General features: G+C 38.7%; 1 pseudogene across 1 annotated transcript; it reads left to right on the forward strand.

Annotated features, from left to right (window-relative positions):
* Positions 1–5,945: 5,945 nt before the first annotated feature.
* LOC308527668 (small ribosomal subunit protein uS5-like) lies at positions 5,946–6,734 on the forward strand (annotated as a pseudogene). The gene has a single exon. The product of its transcript is annotated as a small ribosomal subunit protein uS5-like (transcript).
* Positions 6,735–21,582: the final 14,848 nt, after the last annotated feature.

Below are 21,582 nucleotides of genomic sequence, written 5' to 3' on the forward strand. Positions count from 1 at the left end.
TGCCAAAACTTGGAAGCAACCAAGATATTCTTAAGTAGGTGAATAGATGAATAAACTGGAATTTTATTCAGTGCTGAAAGGAAATTGGCTATAAAGCCATGGAAACATATGGAGTAAACTTTAATGCATATTATTAAGTAAAAGAAGCCAAAATTAAAATTCTACATATTGCATGATATATGACATTATGGAAAAGGCAAAACTATGGAGACAGTAAAAATATTATTATTTGCCTGGCATTGGGGTGGAGGATGTGGGAAGGAAGAATAGATGAAGCACAGGATTTTTAGGGCAGTAAAAATACTCTTAATGGAAGTATTAAAATTAATATGCTATTATACATTTGCCCAAATCCACAGGATGTACAATACCAATAGTGAACCATAGTGCAAACTATGGACTTTGTATTATTGTGGTGTGTCAGTGTGGGTTCATCAATTGTAGCAGGTATACTACTCTGGTGGGAGATATTGATAATGGTGGAGGCAGGAGGTATATGGGAAATCTCTTTACTTTTTGTTCCATATTAATGTGAGCTTAAAACTGCTTTTAAAAATAGTCTTTTTTTTTAAAGACTCTATGTTGGATTTTACCAGACTTCAATTACTTTAATTATGTGGGGCATTTATTTTTCTTCTTCTGTGAAATGACTTTCTGTCTTTTATCATTTTTCTATAGAATTTTCATATGTCTACTGATGTAGGGTAGTTCTTCATGTATACCAGATAGTTATCTACTCTCAAGTTCACAAGTTTAATTTAGCATCTACTTTCACTTATATTAATACTTGATATATTACAAAGTGGCATTACAGTTCAGTGAGTTAATGATTCCAAACATGGTGCTAGAACAAATTGTGATAACAATAGTTTAAAAATGAAGTTAACTTTCATGAATTGTGACTTATTCATAGAGGGTTATAAAAACTTATATGCAATTAAAGACTAATGACAAACTGAAAACATCATCCAGATTAAGAAATTAACACTGCCAATGTTAGAAACAGCCTGTTTATCATTTAAAAACCACATGTCCTCCCTGCTCTATAAAGGGACCTAATTTTTATAAGAATGACTAGAGGCCTGCCCGGTGCATGAAATTCATGCACTGAGGTGGGGGTGGGGGTGGGTGAGGGTGTCCCTCAGCCCAGCCTGCATCCTCTCCAATCTTGGACCCCTCAGGGGATGTCCGACTGTCGGTTTAGGCCCGATCCCTTAAACCGGCAGTCAGACATTCCTATCACAATCCAGGATTGCTGGCTCCCAACTGCTCGCCTGCCTGCCTGCCTGATTGCCCCTAACCACTTTTGCTTGCTAGCCCAGTCGCCACAATTGCCCTCTCCTGCGGGCCAGGTAACTCCTAACTGTCCTCCCCTGCAGGCCTGGTTGCCCCTAACTGCTCTCCCCTGCTGGCCATCTTGTGGTGGCCATCTTGTGACCACATGGGGGCAGCCATCTTGTGTGAGGGTGTGATGGTCAATTTGCATATTACCTCTTTACTATATAGGACAGTGATGGTGAACCTATAACACGTGTTTCAGAGGTAACACGCGAACTCATTTTTTTGGTTGATTTTTCTTTGTTAAATGGCATTTAAATATATAAAATAAATATCAAAAATATACATCTTTGTTTTACTATGGTTGCAAATATCAAAAAATTTCTATATGTGACACAGCACCGGAGTTAAGTTAGGGTTTTTCAAAATGCTGACACGCCGAGCTCAAAAGGTTCGCCATCACTGCTATATAGTCTTGCCTACTATTACTTTACATAAACAAAATCTCAATTATTCCATTGTTTACTGACCTCTATAAAACCCCAAGATACTTTCCTTTTTTCCCCAGTTTCTCATTAAGAATTCTCTCCCTGTTTGGCCTGCATGGCTCAGTGGTTGGGCATCAACCTATGAACCAGGAGGTCATAGTTCACTTCCAGGTCGGGGCATGTACCTGGGTTGCTGGCTCGATCCCCAGTGTGGGGCATGCCGGAGGCAGCTGATCAAACAACAATGATGTTTCTATCTCTCTTTCCCTCTCTCTTTCTCTCTAAAATCAATAAAAAAGAATGCTCTCCCTATTGCACTAGACTGAATCAAATCATCTCCTTAATGCATTTTGCCTTCCACAACACACACACACACAGCTTAAAGAATGAGAAGGTAGAGGAACTTTTTTCAGGAAGAAATACAGTAGACTTAGATATACCAGAGATCACTTTGTATGTTTAATTGTGATATCAATGTTAAGAGATTATTTTCAAAAATGTTAAAATTATGATTCCCGTACAGATATACATATGAAAGCATGTTAGCTATATTATTTAATTCATAATGAGGAAAATATTATAAATAGAATCTAAAGAACAGACATCTTTATCAATTAGGAATACTAAAATGAATGTATAAATCAGTGGTTCTCAACCTTCCTAATACCATGACCTTTTAATACAGTTCCTCATGTTGTGGTGATACCCAACCATAAAATTATTTTCGTTGCTACTTCATAACTGTAATTTTGCTACTGTAAACAATATGTAATTATATATGTGTTTTCCAATGGTCTTAGGCGACCCCTGTGAAAGGGTCGTTTGACCCCCAAAGGGGTCGTGACCCACAGGTTGAGAACCACTGGTATAAATGGAGGTAAAACTAACTTCTTCCACAATAGGAGCGGGAAGTCAATTGAACCAGTGCCTGACAAGGCCAGAGTTGTATGTCTGAGGAAAATATTTTCTGCCTTTTTCTACAAATTATAGATTTGTAAAATAGCTCCTCTTATTTTATTGAACAGGGTGATTTCTTTCCCAGGTCCTTGTTCAGATGGATTTGAAGAATGAAGCCAAGGACAAAAGGTGGTAAGTGAAAAATATAAAAACTTTATTGCAAGCAACTACTACCTCTAAAACCTTAATTCTAAATTCTAAGCCTAAGACTCTTCTCCCCTTGGCACATGGGGGGCGGAAGGGTCACCGAAGAAAGGTGTCCTCTAAGTTCCTAATCCTAAGACTCTGTCCCTCCTGGATGGACAGAGGGGCCCCTCGGAAGGGTGATCGCTGCTTTATTTGTCTTGAGGCATTAAATAGGCTGGAGACCCTCCTTCTCTACTGTGGGACCTTAGCCCTGTAATCAGCTCCCAGGACCCCCACGTCCACACTTTTCCTCATTAGGTCACCTTATCTGTTTAGATTGGAGCCACTTTTGATTTATCTTATGGCTTTCTCCCAGTTGTGCTGGCCCGGGGATGCCTTATCTTATAGCTCTCCCAGCTGCTCAGGTCAGAGCTACTTTTGATCTAACTTATGGTCATTTTAAGTGCTCAGGCCAGAGATACCCTTGTCCTTGGTTTATGGCTGTTTTAATTGCTCAGGCCTGAAATGTTTCCATCTGCCTGAACCCCTCCCTCCTAAGGCATTTCTCTATCCTCTGTCCAAGTAAGATAAGCACTCTGGCATCTGCAAGTCCTTATCTATGCATTCCTCTCTCATGGACCCTCTTTATTCCCTAAACCTTCCTAATTAAGCTAGCTAGCTAGCCCTTCCACTATAAAAGCAAATCTCATAAAGCTGAATGTTGTGTTGTAGACAACGCCCAGGTTTCATTGAAACAGTAACTTTCTCCTTATAGTGACATCAGTCTTTCAGTCACATTCACTTGGGTGATCGTCACATTTAGCACAATAGATGACTATGCGTGACAAACATCGCAATGTTAATTTTTCCTTTTTGTTATTATGTCTCCTTTCCAATCATTGGAACACTCATATTAGTCTTTTCCTATTACGGTTAGTGTTCCATTCACGGTGCAGCATGTCCCACCTCATTGTATTTTCCTTTCTCACAGATCTATTCAGACTTGAAGGTTCTTCACACAAGTGAAGACTTTGTAGTGCTTCAGTAACTCAGAGCCAAAGAAGCTTCCAGAGCCCCTCTTGGCTTGATAGATGGTGTGCTTCAAGAACAGACATGAGATCAATTATTGCCTGATTGCTATGTGTATTTGTACGCCGAGGCATTTTGAGGTGGTATTGTGTTTTAAATGGTAGCATAGCCCCCTGCTGCATCGCAGGCCTTCTGTTTCAAGACTGCTTTTGTTTATCATTATTTGAAAGCCCTCCTTTTTTTATAGGAAGGCATTTTAATTTAATTCCAGGGGTAGACTTTTGGCTAATCAAGTATAGGCCACTTCTTCAGATTTATGGCAGGGTCCAGAAAAGGGTTGAGTAGTGTTTGCCTTTGCCTGAATTCATTTCCTCATAATTTAACTGCTTTCGCTTATGTTTGATAAATCAAAACTCATTTTTTTTCTTACATGGCAATTGAGTTCATATGTACAGATGAATTTTCACGGTCAGGGGGATAATGCCGGGATCAAGAGCATAGCTTTGTTTCCCATCTCTGCTACTTTGTCGCAGCATAGGATCCTGAAGTGTTAGTTTCTTTTTATATAGAATTGGTGACAGAGCTAAAACGGGATAATCTCTGCAAAGTGCTTCATACAGTGGTCATACAGTAATCAACACTAACTAATTTTGGCTATTATTATATCATAATTCACTGTTTTCTCCTTACCTTGCTCCTGGACAGTCTATACATTTGACTGCAAAATTAAAGAACTCGGGGGTATAGCTCAGTGGTAGAGCATTTGACTGCAAAATTAAAGAACTCATACTACTGGAAAAAAAGAATAATAATATAAGAAGAGGTGATATTTAGTGATAATTCACTGTATACAACTCAACATATTAATAATTACTTTTATGCCTCTAAATTTTCCTCTCATAAGAAAAACATTTTATTTGTAATTTTGCATTTTTAAAAAGCAACTTGAGATATAATTCACATACTCTACAATTCACTTCAAAGTACAATTAAGTGGTTTTATTATACCCAGAGTTGTTCCACCATTATCACAATCAAGTCTACATTCCATCTCTCACTCCAAAATGAAAGTTCATATGCATCAATAACCACTCCCATCCCCAAGCCCTGCACAGCCACTAATCTGCTTTGTCTCTTCATACAGAGATGTGTCTATTTTGGATGTTTCATATAAAAAAAATCATACAATATGTGGCCTTTTGTGTCTGGTTTCTTTTACTTAGTACAATGTTCTCTAGGTTCATGGATACTGTAGTATATATCAGGACATCATTTATTTTTTATTACTAATATTATTCTGTGTAAGGATATACCACATTTTGTTTAATCATTTATTAGTTGAACATTGGAGTCCTTTTGATTTATGGCTGTTATGAATAATGCTGCAATTAAGTGTTGTGTACAAGTGATTGAGTGGACACACATTTTTATTTCTCTTGGGTATATATCTGAGTAAAATAGGTGGATCATATCTTAACTCTTTTTTATTTTATTAAGCTTTTTGACATACATAACTAATGTATTTGACTTGATGGATTCAGAGATAAGTATATACCCATGAAACTATCATCACAATCTATGCCATAAAATATCCATCACTTCCAAAAATTTTCCTCCACTCTTTTATTTATTATTATTTTTAAGATAAGAACAATTAACATAAGATCTAACCTCTTGGCAAGTTTTTAAGTATATAACACATGTTTTTTGTTAAATGGGAAAAGGATGATAGAATAAGGTTGCAGATAGAATAAGATTGCTAATATTTGAATTTAAGACTAGGAGTTTGACCTAGATTATCCAGGACCCTTACATTGTCCATAAATGAGGAAGAGAGAGGCAGGACCAGAGAGATGGGTCTTCCATGAGAAAGATTCCACTGGCTGTTGCTGGCTTTGAAGAAATATGGGGGCCTAAAGAACCTGTAAAGGTCAAGAAAATGCATTATCTCCTAGAGCTTCCAGAAGGGATCCCAGCTGCCAAAAGCTTTATGTTAGCTTGTGAAAGCCAGTTTGGATTGTTGCCATTGACAATTATAAGGCAGCTTCTTCTCTGAGCAAACACCAAATGGCGCTGATGAAGGTGCTGCTATGGGAGGGCCCTGGAATTGGAGGCCACTGTGGCTCCGGTGGAGGATTTGGCAGCGGCATCCGGGGCCAAGGTGGTGGCCGGGGTGGTGGCAGGGGCTGAGGACAAGGAGTGGATCCCCGTCACCAAGCTGGGCTGCCTGGTCAAGGACATGAAGATCAAGTCTCTAGAGGAGATCTCTCTATTCTCCTTGGAATCTGAGATCATTGACTTCTTCTTGGGGGCATCCCTCAAGGATGAGGTCTTGAAGATTGTGCCCATGCAAAAGCAGACATGCTGGCCAGAGGACCCGGTTCAAGGCATTTGTTGCCATTGGGAACTACAATGGACATGTTGTTCTGGTGTTAAGTGCTCAAAGGAAGCAGCCACTGCCATCCGAGGAGCCATTATCCTGGCCAAGCTCTCTATTGTCCCTGTGCAGCGAGGCTACTTGGGGGACAAGCTCGGCAAGCCCCACACTGTTCCTTGCAAGGTGACTGCCACTGTGGCTCTGTACTGGTGCGCCTCACCCCTGGAATACTCGGCCCCTGTGTCAAAGAAGTTGCTGATGATGGCGTGCCTCGCCAGGGGCTGCACTGCCACCCTGGGCAATTTCGCCAAGGCCACCTTCGACGCCATCTCTAAGACCTACAGCTGTCTCACCCCAGGTCTCTGGAATGAGACCTTGCTCACCAAGTCTCCCTATCAGGATTAACTGACCCTCTTGTAAAGACTCACACCAGAGTGTCTGTGCAGATGACCCAGGTTCCAGCTGTGGCCACCACATAATTTTTTACAAGAAAAATAAAGTGTATTAAGCCTGAAAAAAAAATTACAAGATAACTAGAAGCCCAGCAATGGAAATCGTGGGGCCCTGCCCACTCGAACAGCCTCACCATGCTCGCAGCCCCGCCCACACAGGCGGGGGGCACCTCAGCGCTCACAGCCCCACCCACCCACCCTAGTCTTTGCTCTTTACAGCGTTTGGGCCACAGGCCTTTTATAATATAGACTAGAGGCTCGGTGCACAAAAATTTGTGCACTCAGGGGGAAGGGGGGAGTCCCTCAGCCTGGCCTGTGCCCTCTCGCAGTCTGGGACCCCTCGGGAGATAATGACCTGTTGGCTTAGGCCTGCTCCCGGGTGGCAGAGGGCAGGCCCAATCCCTAGGTGCAGCCCCTGGTCGGGATGATGGCTGTTCGCAGCTGATTACACACCCTTCAGGAGGCAGATGATCAATGTTTCTCTCTCATCGATGTTCCTAGCTCTCTATCCCTCTCACTTCCTCTTTGTAAAAAAATCAGTAAAATATATTAAAAAGAAAAAAAGAAAGAAACATAGTGCTATTAGCTGAGATGGAAAAACTGGATCAGGGGAACTGTCAAGATTTCTGTTTGGGGCATATATGTTTGGGCTCATTGACATCCTTAGAGACATGAAGAATTTTTCAATAATAAACCTTTCAAAAAACTCTAAAATTCTCATAAAAATACTGGACTTAAAAAATCTGAATGTTTAGCATTATATAGACCAGGCACTAGCAAACTTTTCTGTAAAGGACCAGATTGTTAATATTTTAAGTTTTTTGGGTCCAATGGTTAGTGCTGCAACTACTCAGCACTATCGCTGCATTGGGAGAGCCGCCATAGGTAGTGGGAAAACCAATGGGCATAGTTGTGTCAGAATAAAACTTGATTTAAAAAATCAGGCTGCAAACCAGGTTTGCCTATGATCTATAGTTTCTGAACCTCTGATGTTGACTATCAGATCATTTATTTGGAATTTTTCATTTTCATAAAACATGTATATTGTTTTAAGAGATGGCACTAATATCACAAAATGAGAAAAAAATCATTCACTATGAAAGACATTGCAAGGTAAAACAAGGAAGTATATATGTGATTTATTATTATTGTTAGTAGTGTCAGTAGTGGTTTTTTAACACAATTACTGTAGTAAGATTTTTTTCATGTACTATTGATAGTTATAATAATCTGGTTATTATTTAACAGGAAAGGAGTAAAGGGAAGATTAGACAATATAGGCATGCCATTTACACAGCTTTTCCAGAAAGCTGCAGTTAACATTCTCCAAGTCTGTTCCCTGCAGATGGCTGATGGAAGGCGACTAGATAATGGACACATGTCCCGTAAGGTATGGGCGACTTAGAAGATGCTTATCTGCCAGTCACACCTGGGAACAAGTCAGTGGTCAGAATAGGTGCGGCCACTGCAAGCAGGGGAAAGATTTGATATTTAAGCTCCTGAACAAAGGAGGCCCCTCCTCTCTCTTGCTGCTTATGCCTAACTCCCGTTCCAGGGGACACACTCCCCTGCATTCACCCACATGGCTCATGGCCATATTGACTTACACAATGGACTGAAGGACTAAATCTGGCTTGATGCTCCATCAGATCCAGCCCCATCATGGAACAGACACTTTAGACACTGGCCCTGCTTTTAGCTCTACTGCACCCCAGCTGCACCTATTTCAGGACTGGGTTAAGGTGCAGGGGACTTTGCAGCCAGAGGAATATAGTTCCATGCCAATAAAAGCCATTCACTCTCCCATGAAAGTCTCAGAAAATTCATTTTCTAAAGATATTGCAAGAGCCACTCCACCCCCACTAACGTCAGAGAAATTGGACCCACTGATTTCTCTGGCAACATTATGTTACTTATGCTTCTCAAAACCCAGTGAGTTACTTATTACTATTACCCCTAATTTTACAAATGAAGTATCTGAGTGTTAAGGGATTAGTAAATAACCAAAGTTTAGAAAGATCACTGTTTCTTGTTAAACAACCTTTTATCAATTATTAAGTCACCATCTTTATAGCTAATAATGGCAGAGCTGTGATTTTACTTCTAATCTGCCAAATCTAAGCCCAATCACTTCACCATCACACTATAGTGTGTGACAATATTATAAGGTAACTTGGTCAGTTAGTTCTAAGAATTATCTGAGTGTTTACTAGTATATACATTTTGGAGTGCTCATAGAAGATTCTGATAAACATTTAATAAGATTAATTTTTACTATTATTATTTTTTAAATCTTTATTGTTGAGAGTATACAGATGCCCCCCCACCCCCCACTGTTTTTCCCCGTTGCTCCCTTTCACCCAGCTCCTGCACTGCCCCAGGCCTTCACTAACCAACTGAGCCCGGGCTATATCTTTTTGAAATCACTAGCATAGTAGAGGAGAGAGCTTTTGATAGACTAGAATAAAACTTTTTTCTCTAAAATATTATTACTATTTTTAAGAAGATGCTTGCTCAGAAGATCAGTGTGACTTCCATCATAATATATTTTAGCTAAAAACTTTAAATAATGCTTTTCCCTTTATAGTGTAAGTTTGGTTGCTCAAGTATTGTATAAAAACTAGAGGCCCGGCCGAAACCAGTTTGGCTCAGTGGATAGAGCGTCGGCCTGCAAACTGAAAGGTCCCGGGTTCGATTCCGGTCAAGGGCATGTACCTGGGTTGCGGGCACATCCCCGGTGGGGGGTGTGCAGGAGGCAGCTGATCGATGTTTCTCTCTCATCGATGTTTCTAACTCTCTGTCTCTCTCCCTTTCTCTCTGTAAAAAAATCAATAAAATATATTTTGAAAACAAAAACAAAAACAACAAAAAAACTAGAGGCCCGGTGCATTAAATTCGTGCATGGGTAGGGTCCCTAATGACTGCTGGCTGCTGGCCGGGGCCTCCATTCCCCCGACTGCCTGTCACTACCACCCACTGGGGCGGGGCCAGCCATGGAGAGGGGCCACAGGTGGTTGGCCGGCCGGCCCCAACCCTGGTAGAACTCCCAGTCAAACTCCAGGTTGAAGGGACAATTTGCATATTAGGCTTTTATTATATAGGACAAGGGAATAAGTAGAAAAAGTAAAAATGAAGATAGATAAGAGCCCTTCATTTTGTAGTTAATCTGAAGGTTAACAGATCTCAGAGAGGAGGAGGGTGGAGAGCACAGGAAGAGATTAACCAAAGAATGTATATGCATATAGGCATAGCCCAGGGGTACAGACAATACTGTGGGGAGGCCTGGGGGTGGGGATGGGGCTGGGTGGTGGGGGCAAAGGAGGCTATCAGGGACATCTGTAATACTGTTAACAATAAATACATTTTTAAACAAACAAAAAACAAATAGATTTGTTTTTTGTTTATATTCCTTCAACCCTGAAAACTGGAAGGCCTAGAAGGATGAAGTATGATGAAAATGGTATACAGTGAAAAATGGGTTTGAGGGGTAAGTTAGATTTTAGTTCTAAAAAAATGTAGGTCAAGGTTATTGTGAAAGTAACCAAGAGAGAAATATTAATCAGACAGAATATTTGCCTGGAGATAGCTAATATGGAAAGAAAGAAACTGCTAAACAAGCAGAGGGGAACGAAACATTGTTCTTACTCACAGTAACGGCTCAGCAGCTTTCTAGTACACTAAAACTAGCTGTAATCAGACATTTTTGTTTGCTGCTCTCTATCACCCGGATGGCCAATTTATCCACACTAGCATATTTACAGGCCTGTTTACAGAATTGAAATTCTTCACCGGAGCTGATGCTACATTGCCTTGGAGCACTATAGGATTTAATTGAACCAGCATGAAAGAACTGATGAATGGTTTTGCTTGCAGTAAAGAAAGTGGTGAGGGCAGGATTTCAATGGAAGATTTTAGCCATTACTTAGTGGCTAGGATACAAAATTGCCGATTATCTTCTTTCCTGTTTGCTAAGCCTATATGTGCCTAATTATGATTTTCTTTGCCACATCCTCTTGTTTTCTTTCTTTATGTTTGCTGTGCCATCCACCCTAAGCTCAAGTCTAAGTGTCTGGGACAAATCAGATATAATTGCAAACCCCAGCGTTTTTACACTCCTGTGCCTTATTAAAATATCCCAAAGGAATGGTATTTTCAGATTGCTGCCACTCATGGAGTTATTGAGATGGAACAACGTAAATCAACTGTTAACAAATAATATATGCCTTATAGATACCGAGTCTTTGGGCTGCACAAGCAGTACACACTGCGCTTGTGTCCTGTTACATTCTTTTTTATCTAATTCTTTCAGCTGTTTGGTTAGTCCTTTATTCTTCTCTTTAGAATACTAAGTCTAATATTCTCCAGGTATTATTGTTTTTGTCTTGCCTCTCTGTGGTGCTACTTATTAAAAATCTCATAACAGATATTTCTGTGCAAAGCACTTCCTGAAAGTAAAATTTTTCCAAACATTTATTTCTAGTCTTAGTCTTGAGTTTCAAAGTTTGATCAACTTCATGTTCTTCCATGATATTTTTTTCTTTCTCTTATTTAATGGAATTGTTTTCATTTTATTGCTCTTGTTACTATGTATTAAAAGCTAACCAGAAGTTATATATATTTTCTTTCTATTTTTTCCAATGTTCTAATTCTCAACTGTTGTTTTTAACATTGCCTTCTCAGAGTTTACTGAATGTCAAAAAGTGATTAACAGAAATTATACTCCCCACTTAATTTGATGAACTACACAGCTAATCCATATTTCTCCAACATCTTACTAAAAGTGATAATATCTTATTTATATTTTCTTTCATCTTCCAATGAATATTGCTTTTCCATTCTACCTTTGTTCTTTGATCCTCTTTTCATAGTCTCCACATTTCCTCTATAAAATAAAATTTTGCTTTGATTTAAGGCTTCCTGGCTTTGCTTTAGTCTTTTCTTTGATTTTTCACTCCATTCCACTTTTCTTACCCTCTGGTTTGGACATGGCTTCAAATTTATCCTAATTAAGCACTGATCTCTCTCTCCCTTCTTCCCTCCTTCTCTTACCCTCCCCCTATCCTTACCTCCTTCCTTCTTCTCTTTCTATTTCTTTTCTTATCTGAATGTTTCTTAGTCAGTTAAGATTTGCTTCAACCCCTTGACTTTTTTTTGCTTGTCTCCCACTAGTTCTATCTTTCGGTTTCTCTGTCTTTACTTTTACCTGCCCACATCAGACCCCACAAATTACTACCCTGAATTTACTCTGCAGTTTTTTTTTTTTTTTTTTTTTTTTTTTAAATATATTTTATTGATTTTTCACAGAGAGGAAGGGAGAGAGATAGAGAGTTAGAAACATCGATGAGAGAGAAACATCGATCAGCTGCCTCCTGCACATCTCCTACTGGGGATGTGCCCGCAACCCAGGTACATGCCCTTGACCGGAATCGAACCCGGGACCTCTCAGTCCGCAGGCTGATGCTCTATCCACTGAGCCAAACCGGTTTCGGCTACTCTGCAGTTTTTATGCCTCTTTAGTGCACATCCTAATACTTATATGTAGCACATAAATATTCAATCGAGACATAGTTACCACTGAACTATTGCTAATGTCATCTAGACATTTATATAGCTCAGTGGAATCACATGGCCATTTCTTCTTCCATGTTTGTAAAGACATCCATCTAATAATCTGGTCAACTCTAGAAATAGAGGTTTAAATAATGAAAATGACATGTAATGCAAAATATTCTTTCTCTTTGGCTTGGAGATTATCACAATTACTTCAGATGATTATTTAATGTTCAGAAATTCACTTTTTACATAACCTTGGGGATTTGCTCTTAAATTAGCTGATTTTTGTTGTTGTTGCACACTTGATTTATAACTTCCCTATAACTTCCTCTATTTCTTTTCCTTTTTCTAGTAATGAACCAGAATATGAAGGACGTTAGTTATCAGGTTAGGCAGAGCTGACATCCCTTACACGTTTCGTTGAACAAGGCTAGGTATGCTTTTTTTTTTTTGGAGAAATATTTACTTTGTAAAAAGAAAGAAAGTAAAGTATATTTTTAATCAAGCAAGGATACATTAAAGATCACAGAGGCAAGATAGATAAGAATTAGAACATGGGAAAATTGGAAAAAAATGAGTAATGCGTGTTGTTAGAAAATGAAACAATGCCCAGCTGGTGTGCTCAGTGGTTGAGTATCAACCAATAAACAAAGAGGTCACTGGTTCGATTTCTGGTCAGGGCACATGCCCGGGTGGGCTATATCCCCAGTAGGGGGCATGCAGGAGGCAGCCAATCGATGTTTCTACCTCTCTATCTCTCTCCCTTCTTCTTTCTCTAAAATCGATAAAAACATTTTAAAAAAGAATCAATATTTCTTTTGACTACTCTCTTAAACTTATTTGTTTATCTTGGAATTTATTTTATGTCTTTTTTAATTTTAAGTATAATTTAAAATCATTACATGTTTTACTTAAATCTTATTGCTAGCCATTGAGAAAACTACATTTTACATCTAAAATATCCAGCCAGGAAAATAGGTTAGTCAGTGCCTATGAGATAAAAGAAAATCATATATATTGGTCTCTGCTCCAGTTCCTGGCATAGAATTCCTAAAACCCTTATCATTTCCTAAAGATAAGAATACTAGAAGCATCTCTTGTTCTAATATTTGGTCTTTGACCCAGTCCCTCACACATTGTTCCTAAACCTCTAAATTCCTAAGTGATAAGAGCACTTGGAAGATCTTTACTTCTAAAGAGGTGACTCCAAATGGTCTCCTGGGTGGCTCCTCAATGGGGTCTGGTCCCCAAAAAGACCAAGTCATGATTAGAAACTTGGAATTTTCAGCCCTTCCTCCCTCATCATTCAGAAAAGGGAGAATGGTTAGAAATGGAGTTAATGATTGATCATGTCTACACGAGAAAGCCTCCATAAAATGCCAACAGTACTGGGTTGCTAGAAGGGTGATGCACCCCAACTTCATGAGAAAAGAAGGTCCTAAACTCAGAAAAGAAGGTCATTCCCAGACCCTGCCCTATGCATTTCTTTATCTGGTTGTTCACCTGTATCCTTATCATGTCCTTTAATAAACTGGTAAATATAAGTAATTGTTTCCCTGAGACATTGAGTCCTAATAAATTAATCATACCTGAGGAAGGACCTGTGGGAATCCCTAATTTATAACCAGTTAGTCCAAAGCACAAGTGATAACCTGGGCTTGGAACTGGTGTCTGAAGTGTGTGTGTGTGTGTGTGTGTGTGTGTGTGTGTGTGTGTGTGTGTGAATGGGGAGTCAATATTAGTGTTATGGGACTGAAGCCTTAACTGAGGTACCTGACATTATCTCCAGGTAAAATATCAGAATGAAGTTAAATTGTAGGATGCCCAGCTGTTTGAGAATTGCTTGTTGGTTGGGGTGGAGGGAACTCCACACAGTTGGTGACCAGAAGTGTCAGCAGTGAAGTGTTTTCTGTGAAGGTAAAGACGATACACAAGATAAAGAAATACACACTAGGAAAGAACTGAGTTTTTCCCTACAGAGGAAGGGAAACCTGAGAGTTTTTGCTTTGCAGTACCACAGTAACAAAGGTAATAAAATGGACTAGCCTTAACTTCCAAGTCCTGTAAGTCCCGTAGCTCTACCCCCACCTCTCTCTCTCCTATCTCTCTCTCTGTCTCTCTCTCTCTGTGTTTATGCGTGTGTGTGTGTGTGCGTGCGTGTGTGTGTGTGTGTGTGTGTGTGTGTGTGTGTAGAGATGAGAAAGAAAGAATAGAGAGCTTTTTGAATGAAGAATGAAGCTCCCGTGGCAATTTTGGGAACAAAAGGCAAATACAAAGAAACAAGTTCAAAGAAATTTTGAAGTGGTGGAGCATAGCTGAAGTAAAAGATGTGAAGCCAATTTCAGTGACTAAGTTCAGGGGAAAAAAGCATGTAGAACCAAGAAAGATTCCCTAAAGTATGGTGAGAGAGCTAAATCACCTTTAATTCCGTAGAGTTGACATGGGTGAGAAGAAACTCTTATAGGTGCTGTGGCAGTTTGGACTTTCCATGTCATTAAATAATTCAACTCAACAGGCATTCCATGACTACCAAAAAAGAATTGTACTGGACAAGGACAGAAAAGATAAATGAAACATGGTTTCTATGCTTGAGCAGTTTATAGCTTACTGTGGGGAGATAAGACATACATGCGGATTGTGAACACAAGACGTAATTTGACAAATTCTATAGTTCAAGTACAGATTTGATTTTCTGTTAAAATAAAGAGGAAAAGCTTAAAGCATGAAGTTGAATGTGAGTTGGATTGTAAAGAATGAGTTGCATTTTGGTGTTGGGGATAAAAGAAAGAGTATTCCAAGTTAAAGGTATATGGTCAAGATATAATAGGTCAGGACCTAAGGGATAAAGTCCAGTGCTTATGTGTGTAAATGTTAGTGAAGAGTTTATTGCAATTATGTAGACATAATAAGAGGAAGTGATTGGGATTAGATTATTATCTGTTACATATTTTATTCTGTTGGCCATAAAAATATTAGGAAAACTTTTTGACTCAGGGTAATACTGTGATCACAGTTATGCCTTAAGAAATTGTTACCTTTAGAGGGGTGACAAATTCTTTGTGGAAGAAGATTAACAATAAGTTGATATGATGGTTTCAGAAAGAGATAATAAGAACAATATTATTTAAAAATGGAAAGAACTAACTTTTATAGAATGCAGAACTGATTGAGAACCGAATATACTATAGGGAGTAAGATAAGTAAAAAGTAACTCAGTGTGTCCAAGCCTGAATGGTGAAAGATGTAGTTCTCACTTTTTGACATTGATTGCTTCAATTTAATATTTTACTTACAAGTATATGCATATAGCTGTGTGGTTCCCAATAACAATCTATTTCCAGTTCCTGTGGGAGAATACCCTGCATCGTATTTTAATATAATTTGTATATAGTTTACATAGACTTTATGCAGGAAAATAAGTACAAAAATTTATTTTTTCTTGAAAGGAGATGGATATATTTTCAACTTTAATAGAAGTTTAGTAAGAAAATCACAGATGTTTTGGGACTCCCTTCAAATTATGAAATGATATGACAGGTAGTGTGGGCACAAGGGCAGGAGGGTGAAACTCTACCAATCACTTTCCTCCTTCAATCAAAGAAACTCAAGTTAATGTCTTTTATTTATTTGACTTTCCTAAGATTTTGTTTGAAGAAAGACTTCAGAGGCTAGTTTTTGTTTTTGTTGTTGTGTTATTTTCTTTGAGAGCACTGGTTTAGACAGCATAACATTGAGAAACCTAATCAAAATATTAAAATATAGAGATGTAATATTTTCTAGCCTGTTTACATTTTTACATATCTGGGGTTGTGAATTTTTTGAGAAACAAATTAAGGAGACTCAGGGGAAAATCATTTCTGATATCCTCGTATTATATTTTACTTTTGAAATGTTTACAGCTTTGTACAAAAGAGGAAAAAAAGTTGTTATTCACTTCCAGAGCTTTTTTACTCCTGAAAGTAGAATGTGATAGTCAGAGTTACAAAAATAAACTTAAGGCACTCAATGTTTTCTTGCTCAAAACAAGCAACAGAATCTTATCAGTTTTTATTCCATGAACACTCTATCATCCTGCTCCTCTTTGTCAATTATAGATGTTATAGGGAGACAGACAGACACACACATACAGAGGCACAGAAACTTGTGCAAGGGAAGAGGAGAGGGGAGGACAGAAAGACAGAAAGGGGAACGAGGCAGAGTTTAAGGCCACAGTCTTTAAAAAAAATACAGTTTTTCAGTTGCCTGTTTTGTTTTCCTTTTTTCCCAAAGAGCACTTCTGCAAACATGTGGCAGGATAATGGGGAAAGATAAAATCAAGGAAATATTTGGTCCCATGAATGGTGACTAGTAATTTAAGACATATTTTTAAATATGAGGCATAACGCTTTTAGACAACAACAAGGTCACCATGTACTACTATTCCTATTCTCCACTTCACTCATGAGGCAGAGTCATGGGGATGGTGTGAAAGAGGGGTTTTGGAAGGAGCATCATACAAACAACCCTAGAGGGAAATGCCAAGGTGAGGAGGTCTCTGTTGTAATTGCTCTAATGCCAGTGCTCCAGTACCTCAATAGCTGCCCTCCAGACCAAACTTTCTGCTAAATTTTCCAGGTTTGAAAAAATGATCACTATTAAGATACAAATAGAGGAGATCATGGAACTTTTCTCAAAGGAATATTTGTTTAATGCATATTCAAACATTGCTGAGAAAAAGAACAGAAAGAACATCTACTATGCATCTACTCTCTGCCAGATTCTCCTCAACTTAGCTGCCTCATCTGATCTTCATCTAGCTCTATGAGAGCCCTAATATTGTGTCCATCTGACAGATGAAGACATTGAATCTCAGCAGAGTCTCTTGCCTGGTGCCACCCAGCTCCTAAGAAACAGAACCCAGATTTGAACCCAGAATTTGCTGAATAGAAGGTTCATGTTTTACATGGACTTCCAAGGCCACTCAAAAATAAAATCCAACTATAAATGAGAATAATTCTAATAAAAGGTGACTAAGTATTGTTGGTGGCTGGTGGTAAGTACATTTGTTCTCCTAATCATGCTACATATTACTCTGAGAGAAGGGGTATGTGTTTCACAGAACTGGAAATGAGTATACTTTCTAGACACCATCCATCAAAAATTCTGTAAAGTTGTAGAACAGAGAAAAATGAAATGAAATATTATCATATTGTTGCTTTGTTCTTAAATTAAGCTTATATATGATTTGTGAATAAAACATTTTTTTAAAGGTTTTAAGTTCCTACCAGGACACGATTGTCTAAAGCTAAGTGGTTCTCTCTGGTGCAAAATTGGGCTGATATACATTCATTAAATATAATAATTTCCTTAAATTAAAAAAAAAATGTTGTATGCAGTTCTGAATTGCTTTCCTGTGTGTTTTCATCTTGAGAACAGCAGGTGAATATGAACAAATTCAAGCCTATTTTTATTTCCAGTAATCCCAAATGCCTTAGCTTTGCAAGCTAATAGCATTCAAAAAAAAAACAAAACATGCTGATCTTGGCAGGAAGGAGAGCTCTGAGAGAGACCAAGCTGAGTGAAGAAACAGAGCTCTGGGTTTTTAATGAGCAAATTTAAAAGCAGTCAATGTAAATATGAAAACTTTAATTCCAAAATTTGAAAGAATATGTAGACTGAATTAACCTGAAATTTTTTTAACCTAAATCAAAATGCATTTCAGTCTAAAACCAGGTGAAAAGATACAACAACAAATACTAACTACACACAGTACCATGGACAAATAAACAAAACATGGTTATTCAAATCAATATATGTTGTTTTTTTTTTTAAAAAATGGCCATGACTAATTGTGAAACAGTGGGGAGAATGCAAAGCTGTCTCTTACTATAAAGTTGACAGTCTAATTTCTACTTTCACAGCACTTTGTTGAGAATGTGTTATTGGGATTTGTGACTGAGAAAACATCCTAAAAAAAAAAAGATTTTATTTATTATATGCTTCTTCGGTTTTCTGTTCCTAAAAGTAACTGTCATTGTGATTGAACACTTTTTTTCTCATTTTGATGTTTGCCTGTTCAATTATTTGGGTGCAGGGAAATTTCTTGTAATTACAATATAAATAATAGATTTTTTGAATGAACCTAATTTCCCACTGGGGTATTGAACAAATGATTGATATTGCTGATAGTTGCCTCATATATAGCTTGGAGAATTGAAATTCTATGCCCTTGCTGTACTAGGAATAATTCCTCTATTAAAAATAGCACATTACTCATAGATGTCTGGGAAGTATATGTTTTACATGTTTTTGAATGTGCAGCAGAACCATTCAAATGTTCCCTCCTTTAACTTTTGACAAAGATAACAATGATGATAATAAAAATAAAAATGATCTCTGGAAGAGCCATATGAGCTCTTAGATATAGATATGTCTTTAAACTATACACAGTTAGAGTATGTAAAATTCCATAGAGTCATGATAAAGCAAATCCTACACCAAAGGGCAGACACAGCATGGACATATTTCTAGTGAAACAAGGAAACATCTTTTCTTCAGCTCTAAATGGGGCATGTTTTAAGGCTGTAAAGAGTGGCAGGGACCAATTCAATGCACAGCTAGTGTTTCAGAAGTTGCAGTTCCAGTTCTGTTGATGGAAGACGGGGTTAAACCTCACCTTTCAAACAGACTGCCAGGGAATGAGCCATGACCTTAGCATAGTGACCTCAGGAGCCAGTGAGGTGGGGTTTTCTTGGTTTGCAGCCTATGAGGGAAGGCGGGGGTGAGGGGTAAGAGATCAACCAAAGGACTTGTATGCATGCATATGAGCATAACCAATGGACACAGATGGGGCGGGGAGGGGAGGGGAAGAGAGGGGAGCGAGGGCATGTGCTGGGGGTTGGGAGCTGCTGGGGAGATGTCAATGTGAGAAAAAGGGGACTTACGTAAGAATTTACATTAAAAATAAAGAAATAAAGAAAGAAAGAAAGAGAGAGAGAAAGAAAGCAAGAAATTATGTTGACACTGTTGCAGACTTCTTCCATTGCCCACTTTGCCCACGTCAACCTAGCCTGGCCTCCCCCTCTTTGAGCTTTCACCAAACTATTGTCAATGTCCATGAAATATCTATAAAATGTTCTTTCGTTTATCCCTTCAATTTCTTTATCCAGGTACCCCATCTCCCTCCCCTCTGGCTCCTGCCAGTTTGTCCTATTTATCCATACTTCTGGTTCATTTTGTTCATCAGTTTATTTTGTTCATTAGATTCACATATTAGTGAGATCACATGGTATTTGTCTTTCTTTGACTGGTTTATTTCATTTGCATAATATTCTGCAGGTCCCTCCATGCTGTCACAAAAAGTAAGAGTTCCTTCTTTTTTATAGCCACATAGTATTCCATTGTGTAAATGTACCACAGCTTTTTTATCCACTCATCTACTGATGAGCACTTGGGCTGTTTCCAGAACTTGGCTATCCTATCTAATAAAGAGGGAATGTGTTAATTGACAGTCCCATCCTCAAAGATGGGGGCACTCACAGCCAATAAGGAGGGAATATGCTAATTGACTGCCACACCCTCAAAGATGGTGCCACCCAAAGCCACAAGATGGCCAGCAGGGAAGGGCAGTTGTGGGCAATCAGGCCAACAGGGGAAGGCAGTTAAGGGAGACCAGGCCAGCAGGAAAAGGTAGTTGAGGGTGACCAGGCCTACAGGGAAGGGCAGTTGGGGGCAATCTGGCTGGCAGGGATGGAAGTTGCGGGTGATTGGGCTGGTAGGGGAGCTTTTAGGTGTCGATCAGGTTGGCAGGGGAATGGTTAGGGGTGATCAGGCTGGCAGGCAGAAGCGGTTAGGGGCAATCAGGCAGGCAGGCAGGTGAGCGGTTGGGAGCCAGAAGTCCCGGATTGTGAGAGGGATGTCCGACTGCCGGACATCCCCCAAGGGGTCCCAGATTGGAGAGGGTGCAGGCTGGGCTGAGGGGCACCCCCCAGTGCATGAATTTTGTGCACCAGGCCTCTAGTTGTAAATAATGCTGATTTGAACATTGGGGGTGCATATATTCTTTCTTATTGGTGTCTCAGGATTCTTAGGATATATTCCCAGAAGTGGGATCACTGGGTCAAACAGTAGTTCCAATTTTAATTTTTTTAGTAAACTCCATATTGTTTTTCACAGAGGTTGTACCAGTCTTCATTCCCACTAGCAGTACACTAGGGTTCTCTTTTCTCCACATCTTCATCAGCACTTATTGTTTGGTGATTTATTGATAGTAGCCATTCTGACAGGTGTGAGGTGATACCTTATTGTAGTTTTTATTTGTATCTATCTGATAAATAGTGACATTGAGCATTTTTTCATATGTCTATTGGCCATCTGTATATCCTCTTTGGAGAAGTGTCTATTCAGATCTTCTGCCCATTTTTTAATTGAATCGTTTATCTTCCTGGTGTTGAGTTGTATATGTTCTTTATATATTTTGGAACTTAATCCCTTATCGAATGTATCATTGGCAAATATGTTCTCCCATACAGTGGGTTCTCTTTTCATTGTGTTGATGGTTTCTTTGGATGTGCAGAAGCTTTTTAGCTTGGTGCCGTCTCATTTTTTTATGTCTTCCTGAGTGTCCCTTGCCCTCAGAGACATATTGGCAAAAACATTGCTTTGAGAGATGTCTGATATTTTACTGCCTACGTTTTCTTCTAGGTTTCTTATGGTTTTGTGACTTACATGTAAGTCTTTTATCCATTTTGAGTTTATTCTTGTGTATGCTGTAAGTTGGTAGTCTAGTTTCATTTTTTTTGGCATGTATCTGTTCAATTTTTTCAACACTATTTATTGAAGAGACTGTCTTTACTCCATTGTATGCTCTTGTCTCCTTTGTCAAATATTAATTGACCATAAATGTGTGGGTTGATTTCTGGGCTCTCTAATATGTTCCATTGATCTATATGCCTGTTTTTATGCCAGTTTCAGGCTGTTTTGATTACAATGACCTTGTAGTATGGTTTCAGAGCTCACAATTCTGCTCCAAACAGAAGTTTCCTTTTTATTTTTATTATATGCTTGTCAAAAAGAAATAAATCTTATTTAGTAGAGTTCCTTGGTACACATTCAAAAATACACTAAATATATACTATCCCTGCCATCTATGAATAATACATTAACTTTTACAAAGGAATTGTTCACAGCACAGCAAAGGAAAAATATTTCAAGCACAGAGCTATATATTAAGTAAAAATCAGCAATAGCAATCATTCATTCAATAGCTCAATGTAAAATTAGGTATACTTTAAAATAATTATTTGTTATTATTATTTAGGCTGTAACTTCAAGAGAATTTCAT

This window comes from Myotis nattereri, assembly GCF_964212035.1.
Source record: "Myotis nattereri genome assembly, chromosome: 1".
Classification (NCBI taxonomy): Eukaryota; Metazoa; Chordata; class Mammalia; order Chiroptera; family Vespertilionidae; genus Myotis; species Myotis nattereri.